Genomic DNA, 17,829 nt, shown 5'->3' with positions numbered 1-17,829 from the left:
ATGTACCGTAGAGAGAGATGTAAAAACAGTAATTATGCAATTCATCATCCATTGTATCTCTTTTGACAGTTTAGTGAAGATGGAACTTCAAATAAAGTAAGTCGAATAAATGATCTTACTGTCTTACAGGTCTGCTTGGGTTTTTATGACTATAAATGACATTGCCTTCTTGTATGACTATCACATAAATACCTTCCACTGTTGGAAGGTCTGCTACTTTTACTTTGTAGTTCTCAGCCTGTTTCGCCTAATTGCCAGCATTTCTCTCCTGAATGGTGACAATGCTCATCAGCACTGATCCATAATAAACAGCTAAGTAATAATAACTCAACAATAACGACATGCTGGAACTCAGTACTCAATAGAATGAGGAGCACACCTTAATTAAACTTACATGACTTCAATATTTCAGAGTTTTTTGTGTGTATGAAGATTTTAAAATATATTAATTGAAAAAACTTTAGCAATATTCTCATATATTTTGGTCTCCAACCTAATATGCAGGTTTTTAATACAAAAGTTTAACATTATAGATGACTGAATCAATCCGCTGCTAATCGACTATGAGTCGAATTTCATGAAATTTGAAGGAACTCAGCGCATTTGAATATTTTACAATTCAATTAGTGTGAATCAACAACAAAATTACCAAAAATTGCATTAGCCAGAGAGTCGGCTTACATGAAATTCAGCATTGTTACATGGGTTTCCCATAGTACGTTACAACTATCACAGTACATCTTGTAGGGCAACCAACCAGGAGGGAACTTTTGAGCCACTATAAAAGATGAGATGAGAAAAGATGTCGTCATTTTAGGGTTTTACAGCACAGGGAGAGTAGATCAGAGCGCACAGTGGTGTACTAATTCAGAGCTGAAGAACCTAGAAAATGGGGATGGTAGTCTCTAATCTGTGAATTATAATGCATAGATTCAAGTGTAAGGGGGAAACAGAGATAGAAGATGTGCAAGGGCTTCATAGTATTTTCCCCACTATAGTAAAAAACTGAAACCAAGGCTAGATTGTCTGAGAAAGTGTGCTTACCGGCTTGTGAGATTGACAAGTTATAAGCAACATCCTCTTGCCTATTATGCATTTCTTTTTGCATTGGAGTTTTTCCTTTTTTTTTGCTGCAAAAGACAATAGAAAATTTCCAACATTCCAGTCATTTACAAGCAACAGCTTACCTTGAAAAGTATACATGTTACAAAAATTTTAAATTTTTTTTGCACACTTTTAATTAATTTCCAATTAAGTTTAACTTTTAAGTTCCAATTTTTCACTGATACATACATCACTATGCAACACAGTGCCCTTTTTAGATGCTGATATTTGAGACATGTACCTACCTAGCATTTCTATTTCTCATTAGGTCCTTTTTGGGAAAAAGGGGTTGCATTTTTTTTTTATAAATATACACATTTTATATACTACACTGCCTGGGTGTCCTAGTCAATAGTCATTGTCAGTAGTAGACCACTGTTATATTAAAAAGTAGAAAGAAACAAATATACTAGGATTAAACACACAAACACAATCAATCCATGAGACTAGTTCACTCAGTCCAATCTAGTAAACGTATACCCCGCGACTAGTGTTGAGCCACCCCCGTAGTGTTCGAGTTCGGTTCAGTTCGTCGAACACCTTCGAACACCGTTAAAACCAATGGCAGGCAAACAAAAACACATAGAAACACATAGAAAACACCTTCAAAGGTGTCCAAAAGCTGACAAACTGCTCAGAAGACATAACTAACACATGGAAAAGTGACAAGTACATATAGTCATGCGAAAAGAAAAGAGGTGGAGGAGTAAAAGGAGGGGGAGACACAGATATAGGCATGTCATGCCCTTCTAAAATCCAAAAAGTGAGAAGTCAACATGGCCAGTCCGCTCCTGCCCGGGCCACCTCTGTGTTGCCGGGTTTGTGCCAGAGCCGCGGTGAGCCCTGACGGCCAGCCCCCCTCTCCCAATACTGGTGCCTGTCCGCTGGTGGGTCAAGCGAGCCCCCTGTGGTGGAGGCAGCTCTAAGCTTTTTAATTTAAATTGTCTCTCTAATTTGAATGAATACACTTTAAATCCATTTACAAGGATCTATTGGAGGGCAAGTCTCATGCCAGCAGCCGCGTAATTCCAGCTCCAGTAGCGTCCCCTAAAGCTGCTGCAGTTAAAAAGCATTTATAAGGATCGAGCTCGGCTGTCCACCGCAAGGCATCCTACTGCCAGTCCCAGCCCCTATGCCTTGGGGTGCCTCCTGATGCTCTTCACTGAGTATCCCGTGGTCCCGAAGCATTTCCTTTGAAAAAATTAAGTGTCCAAACTACAGGTGGTGTAGCTTGCTTAACACCCGGGATAATCCGCTGACTAGCAGACACTTCTACTAGGCACAAAGTATTTCCTGGGCTAGATGCAGTTAAAAATTTGTAATTAGATACTCTCGTTGGATGCTGAGAAAGCATTCCATAGAGTCTCCTGGCACGCCATACATTATTCTCTTAAAAAGTTTGGGGTAGGGGTCTAGGGGACCCTTTTATAGCCAAATTCACGGCCCTATATCGCAATACGTCACCTAGGCTGAAGATAAATGGAACTGTAGCACCCTGAGGGCTCGGTTACTACAGAGGTATTGCACCTCACCCAGAGGTGTGATATCTCACTCTCAGGTAAGGATGGAGTGTGGATCAGGACCCGACACCTGCATGCATTACACCACATTGCCATGGGGCAGGGCGACCAATATGCCCCTGAGATGGGCACGACAGTCCTTGTCCCTGGCTGGAGTGGGGAGCAGGGGCTCTGCATGAGCTCTGCTCCGGAGGCGGGCCTAGTAACAGAGGCCCAGGCCTGGAAGAGGGAGAAGGAAGGAAGAGGAGCGGAGAAGGCTCCAGGAACGAGGAATGAAGGGATCCCAGGGGTGCGGACGGGCGAGTCGCTACCGCACGCCCGAATCCACCTGCGTGGAGGGGTCAGGCCAAAGGGGGAGACCGGTCCCCGAAACTAGTAGAGGCGGGAAATGACCCTCAGCTAGAAACCGGAGGCTGTGACATTTTATGTGGCGCAGCCCCTCGCTACACCCGCTTGGAAGACACCACATAGGGTCAGGGAAATTGGCGCCAAGTTTACCAAGAGGAGGCCCGAGGCAGCCGGACAGAAGGGTTGGTAAGAAAGGCCAGACAAAGGACACACAAAGGGGGTCCTGTGAAGCGCTCCAAAGTTATCTGGGATTTGTCTGAGCCCCTCACCTTGTGAGCACAGTACGACGTGGGCAGCCGTTACCTGCAGACGTGGTCTGGATAGTAAGAACTGTGAGTAAAGGCCCTGGACTGCATCACTGACTGCTGCTGCCCTGCACCATCACCCCCATCCTCCGCATACACTGCCCTGAGGCTATACTCCTCCCGTGGGGAGTTATGCTACGCTCTGCTGCACCCACAACACCAGCCTCAGCGGTCTGCCCTGCAGCGGCGGTTCACTCTGACCACAATCCACGGGTGGCGTAGTCGGACATTTAAACATCAAAACCACATAAATAGTTCCGCCACTGGTTTGACCGCCCTGAGCCACGGAACCGGGTTGCCGCCACGGAGACTACAACCACCAGCATCCACCAAAAAGGGTCCGGCTCCAGGGGTCCCAAGGCCCAGGGGGCACGTCAGAACATTTTCATCACCTTTCATAATCACCAATGGGACAAGGCAGGGTGGTCCTCTGTCCCCTCTCTTATACATCCTAGTGACGGAGCACCTGCTCTCATCAATTCGCCATAACCCCAATATTAGGTGGATTGAGGTGGGAGGCACCGAGTACAAGTGCTCTCTATTTGCTGATGATGTCCTAGTATATATCACTCAATCACATATATCCATCCCTGCTGTTATGGCTGAAATAGATCACTTTGTTACATGGTCAAATTTTAAAATCAATGCAGCGAAGTCTGAGGCCCTCGATGTCTCCCTCCCCAAATCCATACAGGATTCCATCCAGTCCAACTTTCCCTTTGCCTGGCCCTCACAGGGTATCAAATACTTAGGAATTCCTATTCACAGAGACCTCTCCCATCTATGTTATCTTAATTTTGGGCCCTTTATTGAACAACTCCATACAGACCACGGTTGGCAAGTTAGAACTGTAAGATTCACTACGTGAACCACTGGTGTTTTGTGGAAAAGCACATGTACACTGTGTTCCAAATTATTATGCAAAAAGTGTTTAGGAGTGATAAGGGAAGAATTTGTTTGTTTGTCAGTTAAACTCATTGATGGTGATATGTGTCAGGGCTCTTTATATCACTGTAAGCAATTGCAGACACCTGTGCTAATTAGTTTGGCAGGTGTGTCCAATGAAAGGCAAGACTACTTAAGAAGGCTGTCCCACATTATTAACATTTTCTGCCAAAATGGGAAAGAAAAAGGATGTGTCGGCTGCTGAGAAGCAACAAATTGTGGAGTGTTTAGGTCAAGGCATGACTACAATCAACATTGTGCGATGATCAGGATGAAGTGTCTTGGCAATCAAGAAATATGTAGCTGATTCACAGTACACACGTGTGCGTGCTGATAAGGGCAAATTGAGGACTCTTTCCTACAGGCAATTACGTCAGGTTAAAAGAGCAGCGGCAAAAAAGCCTTGTCATAGCAGCAGACAAGTTTTTGAAGCTGCTGTTGCCTCCAACGTCCCCCGAACAACAAGATGCAGGGTCCTTCAGAGGTTTGCAGCTGTGCATACGCCATCCTGTCGACCTCCTCTATCCACTTCACACAAGCAGAAACGGCTCCAGTGGGCCAAACATTACATGAAGACTGATTTCAAAACTGTTTTGTTCACGAATGAGTGCCGTGCAGCGCTCGATGGTCCAGATGGATGGAGTGGAGGATGGCTGGTTGATGGACACCCCATGCAAACGCGGCTACAGCGCCAACAAGGAGGAGGTGGAGTAATGTTTTGGGCTGGAATCATGGGGAGAGAGATTGTCGGCCCCTTTAGGATCCCTGAAGGGGTAAAGATGAACTCCATAATGTATGTGGAGTTTCTCAAACAGCACTTCCTGCCATGGTTCAAGAAGAAGAACCGTGTATTCCACAGCAAGATCATTTTTATGCATGATAATGCACCGTCTCATGCTGCACATAACACATCTGCATCTCTGGCTGATATGGGCATAAAAGGGGACAAACTTATGGTGTGACCCCCATGCTCCCCTGACCTCTACCCCATTCAGAACCTCTGGAGCATCATCAAAAGGAGTGTCTATGATGGAGGGAGGCAGTTCACATCTAAGCAACAGCTCTGGGAGGGTATTCTGTCCTCATGCAAAACAATTAAAGCAGAAACCATCCAAAACCTGACAAATTCAATGGACGAGAGAGTTCAGAAGCTCCTTTCGAACAAGGGGTCCTATGTGCAAATGTAACATCACATAGAATAAAGTTTTGAGTTGAAAACTGTTTGATTTCAGTTTCTAATAACCTGCTAATGCTTATAATTTAAAAAATGACCATTTTTTTGGTCTTTATTAAAATGAAAAGGTTGATCGAAGAGTGTGGGAGATCTAAGAGTGTGGCAACCCAGTAGTCATGATTACTTCGAATTCTGACAATCTGAGGGTCATGTTGCAGGTAGTGCAGCAAGAAGGCACTTATGTGTCTTGCGCATCTCGGAGCCCCAAAATTATTTTCCGGGCTAGATGCAGCTAAAAGTTATTATTAATTTTAAATCTGGTGGAGCTTAGTATAGATGGCCTAATAGAATCAGTACTGCACACTGCTACAAAGCCCAAATTATTTTCCAGCCAAGATACAGATAAACATGATTAGTAATTTTAAATCTGGTGGAGCTTAGTATAGATGGCCTAATAGAATCAGTACTGCACACTGCTACAAAGCCCAAATAATTTTCCAGCCAAGATACAGATAAACATGATTAGTAATTTGAAAGCTTAAAATGGTTGGTGAGGTGATTTTAACCAATCATCAAGCTTTTGCTCTCCCCAGGATGACACAGGGGTAGAAAAGTCGTTTCGGATGCATGATTTGTTCATCTTTATAAACGTGAGTCTGTCTACATTATCAGTGGAGAGCCACGTGCGCTTATCTGTCAGCACACCACCAGCAGCGCTGAACTCTCGTTCAGACAGAACGCTGGCTGCGGAGCATGACAAGATCTCCAAGGCGTAAGTGGCGAGCTCCGGCCATTTATCCAGATTGGAAGCCCAAAAAGAGCAAGGGTCCAATGTTTACTTGGAGATACTCCTGTACCATCGTCTCTAGGCGTTGACTATGTGTCAGACTTCTTGTCTCCTGTGGCCTTGCAAAGGATGGGCTAAAAAAGTGGTGAAATGATTCCGCAAAATTGATGTTACCAGCAGATACTGTGTTTCTGTTACGGTTTGAGTGCTGAACACTCGACGGTCAAACAGTTGGCAAGTTGGAACTGTGAGATTCAATACGTGCACCACTGGTGTTTTGTGGAAAAGCACATGTAAGATTCTGCAACAGTCTCTGCTGATACTCCTGCATGCGTTTATCCCTTTCTATGGCAGGAATAATTTCTGCAAATTTACTTTTGTACCGGGGATCTAACAGTGTGGCAACCCAGTAGTCAGGATTATTTCTAATTCTCACAATTCAAGGGTCATGTTGCAGGTAGTGCAGCAAGAAGGCACTCATGTGTGTTGCGCATCCAGGAGCACCAAGTCCCTGTTGTGTTGGTGGCGAGGTAACAATCATGCTTCCTTCCTCTGTCCTCTCCCCCCAACCTCGCACAACAGAAATGTGATCAAGGTCTCCCTCATCTGATGAGTCTTCCATCATTTCGTCCTCCACTTCTTCCTGGGCTCCTGCACCTTCCTCACTAGTTTGGCCGCTACCATGCGCCCTGGTAAAACCATCTCCCCCACCCTCACATGCCTGCCGCCTTGGTGCTGTCGACCGTCTGGACCTTGCAGATGTTAGCCCTTCCGCATACAACTCCTCCTCCTCTACTTCCTCCACCTCCTCTTGTGCCACCACCTGACTCCGAATTCTGTTTAACATGTGCTCCAGCATGTAAATCAACGGAATAGTCATGCTGATAATGGCATCGTCAGCACTAAACATCTTCGTCGCCATTTCAAAACTGTGCAGAAGGGTGCATAGGTCCCTGATCTGAGACCACTCCTCCAGCGTGATTTGCCCCACCTCTGGATCCCGTTGGCCCAGGCTATACGTCAGAACGTATTGCACCAGGGCTTGTCGGTGCTGCCTCAGTTGCTGCAATATGTGCAGAGTTGAATTCCACTGGGTAGACACATCGCATTTTAGCCGGTGAAGTGGCAGGCCCAACGACTTCTGTAGAGATGTAAGTCGCTGAGCTGCGGGATGCGAACGGCGGAAGTGAGCACACAGCGACCGTGCCCTCTGCAGAAGGCCATCTAGTCCGGGATAGTGGGCTAAAAATTGATGGACAACCAGGTTCAACACGTGAGCCAAACAAGGCACGTGTGTGACATTGCCCCGGCGAAGGGCCGCACCCAGGTTTGCAGCATTGTCGCACACGGCCTTCCCTGGTTTCAGGTCCAGTGGAGACAACCATTCATGAAATTGGTTCTCCAGAGCTGACCACAACTCCTCAGCTGTGTGACTCACATTTCCCAGACATTTCAAAGTAAAAACCGCCTGATGACGTTGAGCCCTACTGCCAGCATAGTAAGGAGGTGTGCAGGATCCCTTCTGCGCAGTTCGAAAGCTTGTGGCTTGACCAGACAGGGTTTGGGTGCAGGTGGAGGACCGAGAGGAAGTTAAGGAGACAGAAGCAGTGGAGGAACTTTGAGATAAAGAGGATTGACGCACAACTCGTGGGGACGGCAAGACTTGGACAGCAGCCCCTTGTCCTGCTGTCACCATAGTTACCCAGTGCCCAGTCAGCGACATGTAACGCCCCTGTCCATGCCTACTCGTCCAAGTGTCTGTGGTGAAATGCACCCTGTCACACACAGAGTTTCTCAAAGAAGCGGTGATGTTGTGTGCGACATGCTGGTGGAGCGCAGGCACACCTTTCTTTGAGAAGTAGTGCCGACTGGGCATCTGGTACAGGGGCACTGCGACGGACATAAGGTCTCGAAAATCCTCTGTGTCCACCAGGCGCAAAGGCAGCATTTCTGTAGCCAAGAGCTTGCAGATGGTGAAATTCAACCTCTTAGCTTTCTCATGGCTAGGAGGAAATGGTCTTTTACTTGTCCACATCTGAGGGACCGAGGGCTGGCTATTGTGCTTAAACGGGATTGATAAGGGTTTCACCGGCAAACTGCCGGTCTGTGAGGAAGATGCAGGCGGACATGTTAGGTTGCCTTGATCCAAAGGTGGTGCTATCGATGTCGGACAGCGCTCAACACCAGCTGGTGTTACCACCTCCAAAGAAAATGATGACCTGCCAATTACGCTAGCTGTTGCGGGTAAAGAGGTGGCAGGTCTGCGCCCCAAAACAGGTGTGACTGCTGTCCCCCCAGTCACAGAGGATGAAGAGGCCGCGGATGCACAAGATATGGCAGATGGCGGTTGGCCCGGCCTGCTAGGCCGCATTGTAGCACAGTGAGCTTCCCACTGCAACTTATGCTTCATGTCCATGTGCCGGTTCATGCATGAAGTACTCAAACTATGTATTTTTTGGCCTCTACTTAGCTTTTGCTGACAAATGTTACAGATAACACGAGTTGGTTCATCTTTATCGATCTGAAAAAATGCCCAGGCTATGCAAGGCTTAGCACCCATGAGACCTGAAGAGCCACCACGACTTGTGGTGAGAGGCAGAGTTGTGTTTGAGGATGCAGTTGTTGACGTGCTTCCAGTACTACGTCTCTGTCCAGGAAGGCGCAACCTGACCTCGTCATCACTAGCATTCTCCTCCACCTCCTCTGCTGACCTCATCTCTTGGCTGACTGTGGGTTGACAGTAAGTGGGATCTCCAACCTCATCATCATCACCCTGTGCGTTATCACACCCGTCGTCCTCAGAGCCAACCTGTTCCAGCCCTGACAAAAAACTAAAGTTGTCGCTCCAATCAGGTATTTGAGTCTCATCATCGTCTTCCTCATTGTCTCCACCAACAGGAGTTACAGTTTGGGAATGAGGGTCTACATTATGGTCAGAACCTTCAGCGTCTGGTCCTGGATCCGACTCATAAAGATTCTGGGCATCAGTGCAGATCATTTCCTCGTCTGGATTCACAGAAGCGCTGGAGCCGACCTCTGATTCCCAGGCTATAGTATGAGTAAACAGCTCAGCAGACTCAACCATCTGTTCTACCTCATACTCAGACGGGCAGCTGGAGATTTTGGAGCTGTGAGGAAGCAAGTGCGATTGGGGTGACACCTTTGAGGACTTGAGTATTTGTGATGTTGAAGCTGATGTGGAGGAGAGCCCACTTAAAGGAACACTTGATATCTGTTGAAGCAGCTGCTGTTTTTGTGCCTCATCTGGAATTTGTAGCGATTGGCTGGCCGTAAGAAAGGGATCTTATCACATTGTCCGCTAAAAGAAGTAGACATTTTAGTTTGGCTGGAAGATGGTCTTTCTTCTGCAGATGTTACTGTTGCTTTAACACCTACCCCTCGGACACAACCTTTTTTCCCCTTCCCAACACGCCTATTCCCCTTTCCACCAGCAGCAGGCCTTTTTCCACTCATTTTGGTGGTTAACTAATTCACAACTCTGGAGTTGTTTGCACAAAAAAAATAATGGATGGGAACCGAGCAGAGCTGAGTGGCCAAACTGTGGTATTAGGCCAAAACTATTGGCTGGGTTAGATGCAGAAAAAAATTATATTCAATTTGCAACCTGATGGAGGTCAGTATAGATGGACTAATAGAACAAGTCCCACACACAGCTAGAAGCCCAAATATTTTTTCAGAGGTAGATGCAGAAAAAAATTATATTCAGTTTGCAACCTGATGGAGGTCAGTATAGATGGACTAATAGAACAAGTCCCACACACTGCTAGAAGGCCAAATATTTTTTCAGAGCTAGATGCAGACAAAAAATTATTTTGAATTTGCAACCTGATGGAGGTCAGTATAGATGGACTAGTAGAACAAGTCCCACACACTGCTAGAAGGACAAATATTTTTTCAGAGCTAGATGCAGAAAAAAATTATATTCAATTTGCAACCTGATGGAGGTCAGTATAGATGGACTAATAGAACAAGTCCCACACACTGCTAGAAGGCCAAATATTTTTTCAGAGCTAGATGCAGATAAAAATTATTTTTAATTTGAAACCTGATGGAGGTCAGTATAGATCGACTAATAGAACAAGTCCCACACACTGCTAGAAGCCCAAATATTTTTTCTGAGCTAGATGCAGATAAAAATTATTTTTAATTTGCAACCTGATGGAGGTCAGTATAGATGGACTAATAGAACAAGTCCCACACACTGCTAGAAGGCCAAATATTTTTTCAGAGCTAGATGCAGACAAAAAAATATTTTTAATTTGCAACCTGATGGAGGTCAGTATAGATGGACTATAACCGCGCGCCGTTAGCATTTTGAAGCATTTTTCACTGTTTTCAGAACATTAACAGTAAGAACATGGAAGAGTCCAGGAGCCATTTGGTGAGCTGCATATCCTGCTACATGTTCACAGACTTGCCAGTGGAAAAGCCAAACTTCACATGCCAGAAATGCAAGCTTGTGTCCCTGTTGGAGGAAAAGTTGCGAAATCTAGAAGAGAGGTTAACTACCTTGAAAATCATTAAGGAAGGTGAAGAGTTCTTAGACAGAGCAGAATTATCTCTTCATGATTCAGAAAGAGAAGAAATTCGAACTGCACCTGACGAAACAGAGGAATGGAAGCATGTGACCCACAGAAGCAGGAGGATCGAGAGGCAGTCAGCACCCATACTGCTCAGGAACCAGTACCAGGCTCTCACGCAGGAGAACCTTGAAGAAATACAGCAAGATAAGACTTTGCCAGCAATGAATAACCTTGTAAGTCCTCAGAATCCTCCTGGATGGAGAAAGAAGAATGTTGTGAAGAAAAAACGAAGAGTGGTGGTCATGGGGGATTCCCTGTTAAGAGGAACAGAGGCCGCTATCTGCAGACCAGACATAACCTCAAGAGAAATGTGCTGTCTTCCTGGAGCAAAAATTAAAGATGTGTCTGACAGGATATCAAGACTCTTCAGACCTACAGATCACTACCCATTCCTGCTAATACATGTGGGGACAAATGACACCGCAAGAAAGGACCTGGAAACCATCTGCAGTGACTTTGAAGACTTAGGCAAGAAAGTGAAAGAATTGGGAGCGCAGGTGGTCTTCTCATCCATCCTCCCAGTGGATGACCATGGAACAATGAGGTGGAATAAGATTCTACAGGTGAACAACTGGCTACGTCGATGGTGCCGTCAACAAGGATTTGGATTTCTGGATCACGGGATGAATTACCTATACGATGGACTACTTGCTAGAGATGGGGTGCACCTTACGAAGGCTGGAAATCATGTATTTGGAAGTCGCCTTGCTACACTCATCAGGAGAGCTTTAAACTAGAACAATGTGGGAAGGGAAGCAAAAGGCCAGAAAAAGCCATACAGCTGACAAATACTATTGAGATCTCTGCTACTGGAAGTGGAAAGAAAGAACAAAGACAAAACAATTTAAATAATAAAAATATGGGAGGAAGAGAAACCAATCACAAACTAAAATGTTTTTATACAAATGCACAAAGCATGGGCAACAAACAAGGAGAATTGGAACTACTAATGCAGGAAAAGAAATATGATGTCATTGGAATCACTGAAACTTGGTGGGACGATACATATGATTGGAATAAAAGGCTAAAAGGATACAACTTATTTGCAAGAAACAGAATTGATAAACGAGGAGGAGGTGTCGCATTGTATGTTAGAAAAGCGTATATCTGCACAGAGATTGAAGCTTCAGAGACTGGGAGTTCTGTGGAAACTGTTTGGGTAAGAATACAAGGAGAGAACAACGGAAAGGACACCATTGTAGGCATTTACTACAGGCCACCTGGGCAAGCTGAAGATATGGATGAACTCTTTATGTATCAAATGACCAAGTTCTCCAAAAAATATGACGTAGTGGTCATGGGAGATTTCAACTATCCAGACATTTGTTGGGAATCTCTCTCAAGTAAAACTAACAGGTCAAGCAAATTCTTATCCTCTCTTGCTGACAACTTTATCTTCCAAAAGGTAGGGGAGAAAACAAGGGGATCTGCTACTTTGGATCTAATCCTTATAAACAGGGAGGAAATGGTTGAGGAGGTAAAGGTGGCTGGGACCCTAGGAGGCAGCGATCATGCTATTATAGAATTTTGGATAACTAGAGGAGGAAGACATGTGAAGACTCAAACTTCAAGGTTAGATTTTAGAAAGGCAGATTTTAAGAGACTCAGAAAGAGAATAGGAGGGATCCAATGGCTGGATGTCCTTAAGGACAAAAATGTCCAGGAAGGATGGGAAATTTTTAAAAATGAGATTCTCAAAGCACAATCGTTAACAATCCCGAAAAGTAGGAAGAATGGGAAGCATTTAAGGAAACCAGGATGGATGAACACAGAACTTAAACACATGCTAAAAAGAAAGAAAGAAATGTTTATTAAATGGAAAGAGGGAGGCATATCTAAAGAAGATTATAATGCAGTCTGCAGATCCTGTAGGGCACGTATCAGGTTAGCTAAAGCTGACAATGAATTAAGGCTTGCAAGAGATGTCAAAAGCAATAAAAAAGGATTTTGGGGGTATGTCAAAAGTAAAAGAAAAGTCAAAGATGCTATAGGATTTTTACAGGATGAAAATAGAGAAATGGTAAGAGAGGATGTTGAGAAGGCCGAACTTTTTAATTCCTATTTTGCATCTGTTTTCTCTCAGAAAGAAAATGTAACATCAACTGATTTTCACTGTCCTTTTAAAGGAATAGAAGAATCCAAGTTATCTGTAAACAGAAAGATTGTGAGGGAATATTTAGCTAACATAAATGAGTTCAAGTCTCCAGGTCCAGATGAATTACACCCCAGAGTACTGAAGGAGATCGTAGAAGAAATTTTAGAACCACTCTCCATAATCTTTGAAAATTCTTGGAGAACAGGAGAAGTCCCAGAAGACTGGAGAAGAGCAAATGTTGTTCCTATCTTCAAAAAGGGGAAGAAGGTGGACCCAGGGAACTATAGGCCGGTGAGTCTGACTTCTATACCAGGAAAGATCTTTGAACAAATTATTAAACAACATGTATGTAAGTACCTGGATAAGAATGAAGTGATTAACCAGAGTCAGCATGGGTTTGTAACTAACAAGTCATGTCAGACTAACTTAATTTCCTTCTATGACAGAATCACTGACTGGGTGGATCAGGGAAATGCTGTAGATATATTATATCTTGACTTCAGCAAAGCATTTGACAAAGTATCTCACACCATCCTTATTGAAAAAATGACCAAGTATGCAATGGACCAGGCAACTGTTAGGTGGATTCATAACTGGCTTAGTGATCGGACTCAAAGGGTGGTTGTAAATGGCTTCACATCCAGCTGGATGAATGTCTCAAGTGGGATACCACAGGGCTCTGTCCTGGGACCTGTATTGTTCAACATCTTCATCAATGATTTAGATGAAGGAATTGAGGGTAAACTGATTAAATTTGCTGATGACACAAAGCTAGGAGGGATAGCTAATACTAGAGAAGAGAGAGAGAGGATTCAAAAAGACCTAAATAAACTGGAGCAGTGGGCAGCAACCAACAGAATGGTTTTTAACAGGGAAAAATGCAAAGTACTACATCTGGGCAATAAAAATGAAAAAAGCATATACAGAATGGGAGGAATAGAGCTAAGCAACAGTACATGTGAAAAAGACTTAGGTATACTAATAGATCATAGACTGAACATGAGTCAACAGTGTGATGCAGCAGCAAAAAAGGCAAATACAATTCTGGGATGTATTAACAGAAGCATACAGTCTAGATCACGTGAAGTCATTATCGGTCTTTACTCCTCTTTGGTCAGACCTCATCTGGAATACTGTGTACAGTTTTGGGCACCACATTTTAAAAAAGACATAGACAAACTGGAACAAGTTCAGAGAAGAGCGACCAGAATGGTGACTGGTCTGCAAACCATGTCCTATGAGGAACGGTTGCAGGATTTGGGAATGTTTAGCTTGCAAAAAAGAAGACTGAGAGGAGACTTAATAGCTGTCTACAAATATGTCAAGGGCTGTCACATTGTAGAAGGATCATCTTTATTCTCATTTGCACAGGGAAAGACTAGAAGCAACGGGATGAAACTAAATGGGAGGAGACACAGATTAGATATTAGAAAAAACTTTTTGACAGTTAGGGTGATTAATGAGTGGAACAGGCTGCCACGAGAGGTGGTGAGTTCCCCTTCAATGGACGTCTTAAACAGAGGCTGGACAGACATCTGTCTGAGATGATTTAGTGAATCCTGCTTTGAGCAGGGGGTTGGACCAGATGACCCAGGAGGTCCCTTCCAACTCTACAATTCTATGATTCTATGATTCTATGACTAATAGACCAAGTCCCACACACTGCTAGAAGGCCAAATATTTTTTCAGAGCTAGATGCAGACAAAAAAATATTTTTAATTTGCAACCTGATGGAGGTCAGTATAGATGGACTAATAGAACAAGTCCCACACACTGATAGAAGCCCAAGTATTTTTTCAGAGCTAGATGCAGAAAAAAATTATATTCAATTTGCAACCTGATGGAGGTCAGTATAGATGGACTAATAGAACAAGTCCCACACACTGCTAGAAGGCCACATATTTTTCAGAGCTAGATGCAGACAAAAAATTATTTTTAATTTGCAACCTGATGGAGGTCAGTATAGATGGACTAATAGAACAAGTCCCACACACTGCTAGAAGGCCAAATATTTTTTCAGAGCTAGATGCAGATAAAAATTATTTTTAATTTGAAACCTGATGGAGGTCAGTATAGATGGACTAATAGAACAAGTCCCACACACAGCTAGAAGCCCAAATATTTGTTTCAGAGCTAGATGCAGATAAAAATTATTTTAATTTGCAACCTGATGGAGGTCAGTATAGATGGACTAATAGAACAAGTCCCACACACTGCTAGAAGCCCAAATATTTTTTCAGAGCTAGATGCAGACAAAAAAATATTTTGAATTTGCAACCTGATGGAGGTCAGTATAGATGGACTAGTAGAACAAGTCTCACACACTGCTAGAAGGACAAATATTTTTTCAGAGCTAGATACAGAAAAAAATTATATTCAATTTGCAACCTGATGGAGGTCAGTATAGATGGACTAATAGAATGATGCTATGCCCAAAAGGTTTTACTTCACTAGGTGCAGTAAAAAAATTGGTATTCTATACACAGGTGGTGTATCTTGCAACACAGATAGGCTACTACACTGACTAACACACTCTGCAATAGGCCAAAAAGGATTAGCTTTGCTAGATTCAGACAAATGCTGTGAAAAAAACTTGCACAGCACTGGCACAGACCTGCCTGGCAAAAACTGATAGGAACTGATGTAACTTAGTCCTGAAAAGGACTGCAATTACAATTAGTCTTTACTCCCACAACCTATCTATTTAAGAGCACAAACCAGCCTGATAAAAGTCGTAGGAAATGCTGTAACCTAGTCCTTAAAAGGACTGCATTCACAACTATTCCCTACTCCCAAGCTATCTGTAGATTTGTGCGAAAATTGGCTTGAAATTAACAAGGTATAGCGCACACAGCAACAGCGGTGCCGTCTAACACGCAGCTGCAGCAGTGAGAAAATGGTGGCGACGGGGAAAATGGCTGGTCTTATAGGGCAAGGACATGTGACATACACTGCCAATGACACATGCCCTTGCTTGTGTGAAAAAAAGCACTTCGCTCCGTGTGTGCGCTGCTGATAGGCTGACAGATTGCACCTCCCCACTTTAAATGCGGGAAAGAGAAAAAAAAAGGGAGATCTTCATTATTCCTGCAGAGATCCATCCCCTGCCCCTCCCCCCGCCCCGCTGTACACTCAAACTGCGTATTAACATTAATTTTCAGCATTACTGAGAAAAAATCCAGTTATGATTTTGGTGCACGAACAGTTATCGAACATAACCTCGAACAGCCGAATTTTTCTCAAATCGTTCGTGTTCGCCGAACGGCTCGAACACCGCCCAAAACAGCTCGAATTTGAGATTGGCGAACAGTTCGAGTCGAACAACGCTCATCTCTACCCGCGACAATACTGAGTGCTATTGCCATATACTCCTTTATTGGCGTGTACCTACCTAGCAATGTATCAATTTGGTTGCAGATTTTTTTGACAAGGGAGATATTATTAAATAAAAGAAAAATCAATTAATTAAACAAAAAAAGTTTAACTCATTGCACACCTATGTTATTATCCCAATTTACCAATCATATACAGAACAATACTGAGTGCTGTTGCCACATTCTCCCTTCTGGATGTCTATCTAGCAAACAATGTAGAATTCTTAGTTATATTTGCATAATAGTGTTTAAAAAAATGCACTTTTTTCACACCTGCTTACTTTTTGCACACCTGGTGTCCAATTTGGAAACCATACACCCCACAACTATACAGGGTGGGCAATTTATATGGATACACCTAAATTAAATGGGAATGGTTGGTGACATCAACTTCCTGTTTGTGGCACATTAGTATATGGGAGGGGGAAAACTTTTCTAGATGGGTGGTGACTATGGTGGCCATTTTGAAGTCTGCCATTTTGGATCCAACTTTATTTTTTTCAATGGGAAGAGGCTCATGTGACACATCAAACTTATTTAAAACAGTGGTGTACTTGGTTTTAATGTAACTTTATTCTTTCATGTTTTTTTACAAGTTTATGACCACTTATAAAATGTGTTCAAAGTGCTGCCTATTGTGTTGGATTGTCAATGCAACCCTCTTCTCCCACTCTTGACACACTGATAGCAACACCGCAGAAGAAATGCTGGCACAGGCTTCCAGTATCCGTTGTTACAGATGCTGCACATCTAGTATCTTGATGGTATGGTGTGGTATATGGGGTGCAAAGATAGTGGGGCCATTCTTCATCAATGGAAACCTCAATGCCACTGGATATCTGAAATTGCTACATGATGATGTGTTGCCCTCTTTATGCACTGAAGATGGCACGTTCACTGAGTTTTTCCAACAAGATGGTGCACCACCACATTATGGGTGTCAGGTCCGAGCATTCCTACATGAACAGTTTCCTGGAAAGTGGATTTGTCATCGTGGGCCTGTTGAATGGCCACCTAGGTCTCCCGGTCTGACCCCCTTAGACTTTTATCTTTGGGGTCATCTGAAGGCAATTGTTTATGCTGTGAAGATACTAGATGTGCAGCATCTTAAACAACGGATACTGGAAGCCTGTGCTGGCATTTCTTCTGCGGTGTTGCTATCAGTGTGTCAAGAGTGGGAGAAGAGTGTTGCATTGACAATCCAACACAATGAGCAGCACTTTGAACACATTTTATAAGTGGTCATAAACTTGTAAAAAATCATGAAAGAATAAAGTTACGTTAAAACCAAGCACACCATTGTTTTAAATAAGTTTTATGTGTCACATGACCCTCTTCCCATTGAAAAAAATAAAGTTGGATCCAAAATGGCCGACTTAAAAATGGCCGCCATGGTCACCACCCATCTGGAAAAGTTTTCCCCCTCCCATGTACTAATGTGCCACCAACAGGAAGTTGATATCACCAACCATTCCCATTTAATTTAGGGGTATCCATATAAATGGCCCACCCAGTACTATAAGCTGTAGCTGTATTTGTAAGCCATGTACCTACCAGGCAGTAGTTGTTACAT

This window comes from Phyllobates terribilis, unplaced genomic scaffold (assembly GCF_046119375.1).
Source record: "Phyllobates terribilis strain yellow unplaced genomic scaffold, ASM4611937v1 Scaffold_5__5_contigs__length_657084704, whole genome shotgun sequence".
In the NCBI taxonomy this organism is placed as follows: domain Eukaryota; kingdom Metazoa; phylum Chordata; class Amphibia; order Anura; family Dendrobatidae; genus Phyllobates; species Phyllobates terribilis.
Note: the sequence above shows the minus strand (reverse complement) of the source record.